At 53.8% G+C, this 8281-nt stretch overlaps 1 pseudogene; it reads right to left on the reverse strand.

The window, feature by feature from the left end:
* Positions 1-5212: 5212 nt before the first annotated feature.
* LOC133095761 (neuropilin and tolloid-like protein 2) lies at positions 5213-6713 on the reverse strand (annotated as a pseudogene).
* Positions 6714-8281: the final 1568 nt, after the last annotated feature.

An 8281-nucleotide genomic window follows, 5' to 3' on the forward strand; every position in this document is an offset into this window, starting at 1 on the left:
GGCCATCCCAGACCTTCCCACTAAGTGGTGCCCCCTCTTATAGGCAATACCCGCAACTGGCTGGACTTGGCTTTCATCCAAGCCCCTCTCTGGGTCTAGAGGCATATGATCAAGGTGAGGCCAACTTGTTTGCTAATCGCTGACTATGGGCCAGCCACCTTGGGCCTGGTTACTGGGGTTAAATGGGGAGCGATGGGCAGGCAAAGATGAGGGTCACTACATCCAGGGGCTCATGGTCTCAGGGTTCAGACAGACCCAGCCCCAAGGAGTGTCCTCCAAAGGGTAGGCAGAGATAAGTGCCAGGAAGAGCCAAGTTCAAACAAGTAGAGGTCCCAACCCTCTTCCTCACTGGTCAGGAGACACGGCACCTGCAGGGCCTGGGACAGGCAAGGATTTCAGTTCACAGAGGATGTACTTCAGATGGTAGGACCAGTGTGAGCAGAGGCTGGGAGGCCAGAGTAGGATGTGGGGATGTCATCTTCAGGTGTGAGGTGTTTGGGTGGGCTCTGGGGAGCTCGAGGAAGGGGCTGGGGACTCTGGCTGTTTGTGAGAGGGTCAAGGCCTTCCCTCAACATCCATTCAACAAAAAGTCCTTACTATGTGCCAGGCACATGTTGTTCTAGGCTGGAGATTCAGTAGGGACCAAGATGAAATCCTTACCCTCGTGGAACCTATACTCTAGTGGGAGTCAGGAAAAAGAATAGTGTGGTGCAGGTGCGATGCAGAAGATCCTAACAGGGCGATGTGCTTGGGCTAGGGGGGCCCGGGTGTGGCTTCAGCCCCAGCTGAGGCAGGGTGGCTGGAATGATGGGGCTGGGAGAGGGGCGCTGTTCCCACGGGGTGGCCTGTGGCCCCTGGCTCACCCCCACTCTCCGACTTTCAGCTTTGAGATTCACTCCTGGCCTGCAGGCATGACTCCTGGGTGTCCCTTCTGCACGGAGAAGAGGTGGCTGCCACCACCAAAGCCATCCTCCTGGTCCCGGGCTCCTCCATGCCAAGCACATTAGGGGATAATTAAGTAAAAATAGGCCTTCTGACCAGTGTAGCTCATTAAGGCCTAATTAAGTTAATTAGTTCCAGGTGTGGGTGGTGAGGCTCAAGTGAGGCTGTTTGCTGTAATTGCATTTTCACAGCAGCAGTGGTGGCAGCGGTAGTGGTGGTGGCAAAGGCGGTGGTTTCCTCTGCGGCCTGGAAGCCCGCCAGGAAGTCCAGGAGGCTGCCACTGAGCTGAGAGGAGTATGAAGCAGCAGAGGGCTAGCCCGGGACCACCCGCAGAGAGCAGTAGCTGGAGTTTCAAGGTCAGCCAAGCCCAGGGAAACCTTCTGCCCTCTCAAACTTGCTCGTTCTCTGCGCAGGGGTCGGGGTTGGGGTTGGGGTTGGGGGCTGTACAAAGCCACCAACAGGCATCCCCCCTCCAGCTGAGCAGGGTGGGTGCAGCACGGCTGGACCTTTGGATTCCCTCACACCCGTGGTGGTCTCCAGGACGACTGTAAAATGGCTTTGCTGAAAGGGAAGATGTGACTCAGAGGCAGTGGGTGAGACCTCTAGGAATCCACCTAAATCACCCTCTCCCTTCGGCATAAGGCCCCAATTCCTGTCCCTTTCTGGCAGATGTGTAGCTGTTAGAGATGCCCCCTCTTCGCAGTTCAGGGTAGGAGGGGGGGGCCACACGAATCTGGGGCCTCTGCAGAGGACCTGCTGGCTCAGTCAGTCTCCTGCCCTGACATCTCCCCGAGCCCACTTCCTGCTCTGGCTTCTACACCCAGCTGACCCCGGGGACCTGCCTGTATAGGACAGCCCTCCCAGCCTTGGCCACACTCTCATTCATTCATCCATTTGGCTCTCGGTCACTGAGCATCTCCTCTGTGCCAGGCAGCAGGGCTGGGGATGCAAGGCTGGGCGAGACAGGTTGGACCCTGCCCCATGGCGCCTTTGGTCTCTCTGAGGAGGCAGACACACACATATATATGTATATATATTTTTTCTTTTTTCTTTTGGTTGCACTGCATGGCTTGTGGGATTGATCCCGGGCCCTTGACAGTGAAAGCGCAGAGTCCTAACCACTGGACTGCCAGGGAATTCCTGAGGCAGACATATTAATGGCCATGGCTACACAGTTTTGTCATGGCTATAGGAGCACAGGGGTGCTTAACCCGGACCTGGGAGGAAAGATGCCTGAGCTGCAGTGAATATGATCCAGGTGAGAAGTGGGCAGGCACCTGATGTGTACCAGGAACTAAAAGGGCCTCTCTCTGGCCAGAGGGCAGCACAAGGTGCCAAGTAGGGAGAGGGAGGGGCCATGGAGGGGTCTAAGAAGGGCTGCTGGGTAGGAGGAACTGGTAACTGCTGGCTGGGAGGCCAGGGAGGTGGTGCCCAGGGCCATGGCTGTGGATCTGGAGAAGAGGGGATTTGAGGGATGTTTAGGAGTAGAACTGATGGGGCTTGGTGTGAGGGATGGGGAAGGAAGAGCTGTCAGTTCCCTAGGGAGGGGACGTGGGAGTGGGACTGAGCTCTGAAGTGTCCCCACAGGGCTGGCACTAGGATGAGGCAAGTCAAGTGCCTGGGACGCAAAATTTGGGGTACTCACTCCCAGTCTTGTGTTTCCACCTGTGCCTTGTCCCTGGTCCTCTGAAACTTCTCACTAAAACATACTTTGGAAAGTGGAAGCCACTCCTGGAGATGAGGCAACAGGGGGATGGTCTGGGCAGTGTGTCCCCCTCCATCCTTCAACCCCTACCTGGGAGGTGCTGCCTTCTCTGCACCCTCCAGGACTGGGGTGAGGCTGAGATGGACACCTTAGGGTCTCACATGCTTTGGACAGGGACTCTGTTTCCATCCTGATGCCTGAATAACAGGTACCCCATCCAGCTTCTCCTTGCATGCCTCTCATGACAGGTGCTCCCTGCCACCTGGATAGCCCAGTCCCTTGACTCAGGCCATTGCACAGAATGTTTTACCCGGAGCCCAGATCTGCCTTGCACTGTGTTCTACCTAACGGTGACCTCAGCTATGCCCTCCTACCCTCCCCCACCCCTCAGGTGGGTCTGCTGATCCCCTTTCCCAAGCTTAACATTTCTGAGCTTCGGTGTCCTCACCTGTAAGAGGGGAAACAATAATAGCCACCGTCTTCCAGGGATGGTGGGAGGATTAAATGACATGATGTATAAACCTCATGACACATTCTAGTTCCTCAGTAACAGCTTCCTAACCCATAGCAATAATGAATAACTACAGAGGCGGGCATTGTCCTCCTGCTGGCGTGGGCCGCCAGTGGTGCAGCCTCAGCCCAGGCCCCAACACCCACCTGATGGCCTCAGGTAGCAGACTCTGCTGCCGCCCTAGCACATCCAGCACAGATGCAGAGCTAATCCCAGAGGAAGATGTTCACGGGAAGAGGAAGTGACATTTTCTTGAGATGGCCGGGCCGTGTTGAGACGTGGGGCCGGGGCCCTGCTGTTTGGAATCGGTTCTCTGCTCAGTGTTCACTGCACTGCAGGAGAGCCCAAGAGCCTCCCCTGTGGCCCTCTGCTCCTCTAGTCTCATTCAGGGGGACCAGTGGTGACTGAGAAGGGGGGATGCAGACCCACCCTGACTGAGGTGTCTGCCTGGAGGTGTCTCTGGGGTACATCCCCAGACCCTGTCATGTCTGTGGGGCTGCCCTGGTGGTGGGTGTCTGCCTGAGCCTAAGGGGCCTGCAGAGAGAGCCCTGAATCCCATGGAAGGTGGCAGACCCTACAGAAGCTCACACCAAACCCTCAAGGTTGTGCTGATCATTGTTGGGGTGCCCAGACTCCTCCCACGAGACTGGGGTGGTAAGCCTGGGGCAGGGGGCTTGCAGGAACTCCTGGCTCCCCTCAAAGATCAGAGGAGCCAGCCCAGGAAGAAAGGACAGCCTAGTCTCTAAAGCCATCCTGCTCCCCTTCTTCTGTGCCATCCTATCCCCGGAGCACGCTCTGCTTCTGCTCAGGGGTTCCCTGTTGAATATCAGAACTTGTCTCTAGGGGATTCCTGTAGATTTAAGCAGCGGTCATGCTCTCCAACTCTTGGTGACCTGGGACTTCCAGATTCCTTTGTGAGGGGGGGAGAGCGCCACAGGGGAGGGACCACAGGTGCAAAGGCCCGGAGCAGGGGGGCAGGGTGGACACGTGGGGATGCCAAGTCCTCTGGGCAGGCCGAGGTGGTGCTGGGAGTGGAGGATGTGTGATGTTTGTGGGGTCGGCATGGAGCCTGCTTTGTGCAGAGTGCGCCTTGCTTCATTCTCACCCCAGCTGTGGGTGGGAGGGCTCCCCATTACTCTCAACACACCTTGATTTTACAGACTGGGGCTCCAGGAGGAGAAGGGGCTTGCTCACGGTCACACAGCTGGTGGGGCCAGGGCGGCCACAGCCTGCTCCCAGCCCTGTCTAGTCCTGGTGGCTAGGCTCCTCCCCATGGGGGTGTCAGGAGAAGGGACAACTGTGGGGCTTGATTTGTCGTTTGGCGTGGGGGCCTAATGGCTTGAGGTCCTGGATCCCCAGTAGGCCTGGCTCTTCCTCTTGCTCTCTGTGGCGTGATCCAGGCCAAGGCCCAGCTTGGCTCCGTGCCTTGGTTTCCTCAGTTATACAGGGAAGTCATCAAATTGTTCAGCCATGGTGCATCAGTGGAGAGGGGTGGTCCATTTATAGATGGGAAAATGAGACACAGCGAGGGGACAGGAGAGCCTGGGGCCCTGGTCACTCCCAGGCCCGCAGACTCAGCTCTGAGAGTGTGGTCAGCAGCCAAGGGAGGAGGCTGCAGGGGTTGATGGCCAGCAAAGCCCAACTTTTCCAGTTTCCTTTAACCTGCCCTCCAGTCCCCTCTGCCTCGGGTTCACAACTCTACCCCAGCTGAGTGTGTCTGGAGGCAAGGCCCCTTTCTCTCCATCCCCGAATTATGGCTTGGTCACAAAAGCTGGACCGTGACCAGACAAAGGGACAAGGATGAAAGTGCTGGTTGTCATGGCAACCTGGTGGGTTGCTGGGACCCAGGGGAGGGGCTTGGCTGTGTGCCTGAGCCCAGGCATCTGGACGACCTCAGAGCATGAGCCAAGGTGGCCCAGGGGCTCACAGAGATGCCCCTCCTGCTCGGGGCCCACAAGAGCCAGATGAACAATGACAACCTCACCCCCCATGGTGGCACCTGCTCCCTGGGCCTCCCCTGGTGGCCCCATTATCCTGCACCTGCTGCCCTCCCACTACACCTGCTCCCCAGCCCAGGCGTCCTCCCCAAGGCACTCCCTGCCCATCCCCAGGCCCAGCTGCCTGCTCTGAGGGCCACTCAAGAGGGCCTGTGCAACCAGGAGGGGTAGCAGGGATGGCCCTGGTCAAGGGCAGAGGGTCCAGCTGACAAGCCAGCTCTGCCTTACCAGTAGCATGTGTGTCCATGACAAGACCTCCACTCCAGGACCTCAGTCTGTTCACCTATAAAATGGGAGCAACCATTTCTGCCCTCAGGGTCTCCAAGAGTAAGTTTCCTTCTGCTTGGAAGGAGATCTGAGGCCAGGATGTCCCCAGAGCTGGGTCAGGGTGGACAGTTGGAGAGAGAAGAGGGAAGGGGGCTGTCTTAGGTCACACTCTCAGGGCCACCTCTGTTAGACCATGTGGAGACCTGAAACCCTCCTACACACTTAAGAGTCACTGTGTAGAGGTGGAGATGACATTTCCCAGAGGCCCATCATGGGTACAGGGGAACTGGGCAGGGGACCTATCAGTGCCAGGTTCTTTTTTTAAAAAAATATATTTATTTATTTACTTATTTTTGGCTGCATTGGGTCTTTGTTGCTGCTCATGGGCTTTCTCTAGTTGTGGCAAGTGGCGGCTACTCTTCCTTGTGGTGCGCGGGCTTCTCATTGTGGTGGCTTCTCTTGTTGTGGAGCACGGGCTCTAGGTGCGTGGGCTTCAGTAGTTGTGGCGCACGGGTTTAGTTGCTCTACGGCATGTGGGATCTTCCCAGACCAGGGCTCGAACCCGTGTCCCCTGCATTGGCAGGTGGATTCTTAACCACTGTGCCACCAGGGAAGTCCCTTGATCAACTTTCCATGTCAACTTAGCTTTTGGAGTAGCTTTAATCGTCCATATGCAGTCAACTGCTTGGCTGGGTTTTGGTTTTTCTTCTTGTTCTACCTGACTAGAACGCACTATTCTGTCAGCTCCTGACAGCTCAAACTGGCAATCTGGGATGGGATTTAAAATACCTCCTAGGTAAGTAAAGTCTGGATCTGGAATAAATGAATATTTTGCTCAAAATCCCAGTCCTTGAAGTTCTTCATCAGAACTAAACTTAATCCACATGAATCTCCCTGTTGATCTAATTAATGGAGGGCTTTTCACACCACAGTAACAATCTATAAGTGGAGAGAAACCAAACGGCCCATCTTGAACTCCCAAGTGATCAAACCGACATTCAAATGATGGTTCTATATAATAATGTTCATCAAACGTCAACTCTATTCTTTGACGTGGAGCAGCTTCCAAAATGTAGATGCATTCCTTGTTTGGTGGATATGAGTCAGGATAATTTGGTGAAGCAAAATGACCTCCATTCCTGGTTCGAACCCAAATGCCACACTGGGTTGCAGGAATGTGCTTGATTCCAATATTTTGTCCATCATGGGTCTTTTGGGCCCAGTGCCAGGTTCTTGAGTGGCTTGTTAGTAGTATCAGGGAAAGAGGACACTGGGGCAGGGACCCCCCCATGAGGAAAGGATGGCCTGGGGGTCCCTGGTGATCCAACAGCCAGTTCAGGTGGGGACACTGAGATCCTAGGAACTATCTGTATCTGGCTCTCTGATACCACCTCCCTCGCAACCGGATGGTGGAATGGAGGAGGAACAAGGGGACAGGAGGAGTGGAAAGCTCCGGAGGATGCCCCTCCCCTTCCTGGAGAGGGAAGGAGATGCCTGTGGTCACTGGTCTTTGTGTTGTCTCCCCCTTCTAGTGTCTCCCTACACCCTGCAGGCCAGCCCCAGGTTCCCATCCTACTCTGCTGTGACCTTGGGTGAGGCCCTCTCCCCTCTTGCCACCTCAGTTTGCCGACCTAGAGTGTGGGAGCAGGTTGCCGAGGAGACTGCCAGCTCCAGCTGCCGCCCTGGCTGTTTGAACACCCCCAGGCCATCACCGCTAACCGTACTCCCTCTCTTGAACAAACTTATTTTTGCTGACCGATCAGAGTTTCTTTTTTTTTTTTTAATTTTTTTAAACTGAAGTATAGTTGATTTACAGTATTGTGCCAATCTCTGCTGTACAGCAAAGTGACTCTGTTATATACATATAGACATTCTTTCTTTAAATATTCTTTTCCATTGTTTTATCACAGAATATTGAATATAGTTCCCTGTGCTATACAGTAGGACCTTGTTGTTTATCCATCCTATGTATAATAGTTTACATCTGCTAATCCCACGCTCTTAGTCCTTCCCTCCCCATCTCTCCCTTGGCAACCACAAGTCTGTTCTCTATGTCTGTGAGTCTGTTCCTGTTTTGTAGATAGGTTCATTTGTGCCCTATTTTATTTTATTATTTTATAACACTATTTATTTATTTACTTATTTATTTATATATAGGCTATGTCAGGTCTTAGTTGCAGCGTGTGGGCTCTTTGTTGCGGTGCATGGGCTCTCCAGTTGTGGCACGTGGGCTTAGTTGCCCCGCAGCATGTGGGATCTTAGTTTCCCGACTAGGGATCGAACTGGCGTCCCCTGCATTGCAAAACGAATTCTCAACCACTGGACCACCAGGGAAGTCCCTGTGCCCTATTTTAGAGTTCACATATAAGTGATATCATATGGTATTTGTCTTTCTCTTTCTGACTTACTTCACTTAGTATGATAATCTCTAGTTGCATCCATGTTGCTGCAAATGGCATTATTTCATTTTTTTTATGGCTGAGTAGTATTCCATTGTGTATATGTACCACATCTTCTTTATCCATTCATCTGTTGATGGACATTTAGGTTGTTTCCATGTTTTGGCTATTGTGAATAGTGCTGCTATGACTGTTGGAATTTCTTACACACTTCCTCCCAGAGGTCTGGCAAAGGCAAAGCTTTTGCAAAGAATGGAGGTATTTGGGGTAGGGTAACAGTCCTGGTGTACCTCAGACCATTCTGTACAGGAGGCCCAGGTTCAGGGCTGGGCAAGATTTGTGTTCTCCAATATGCAGGTGGAAAAACTAAGGCCTGGCAAGAAAAGAGACTTGCCCAGTGAGTCGGCTGCAGAACCCAGGCCTCCTGCTGGGTTCATAGACCTTTTTAGAGGTGAGGAAA

This window comes from Eubalaena glacialis, chromosome 7 (genome assembly GCF_028564815.1).
Source record: "Eubalaena glacialis isolate mEubGla1 chromosome 7, mEubGla1.1.hap2.+ XY, whole genome shotgun sequence".
Lineage (NCBI taxonomy): Eukaryota > Metazoa > Chordata > Mammalia > Artiodactyla > Balaenidae > Eubalaena > Eubalaena glacialis.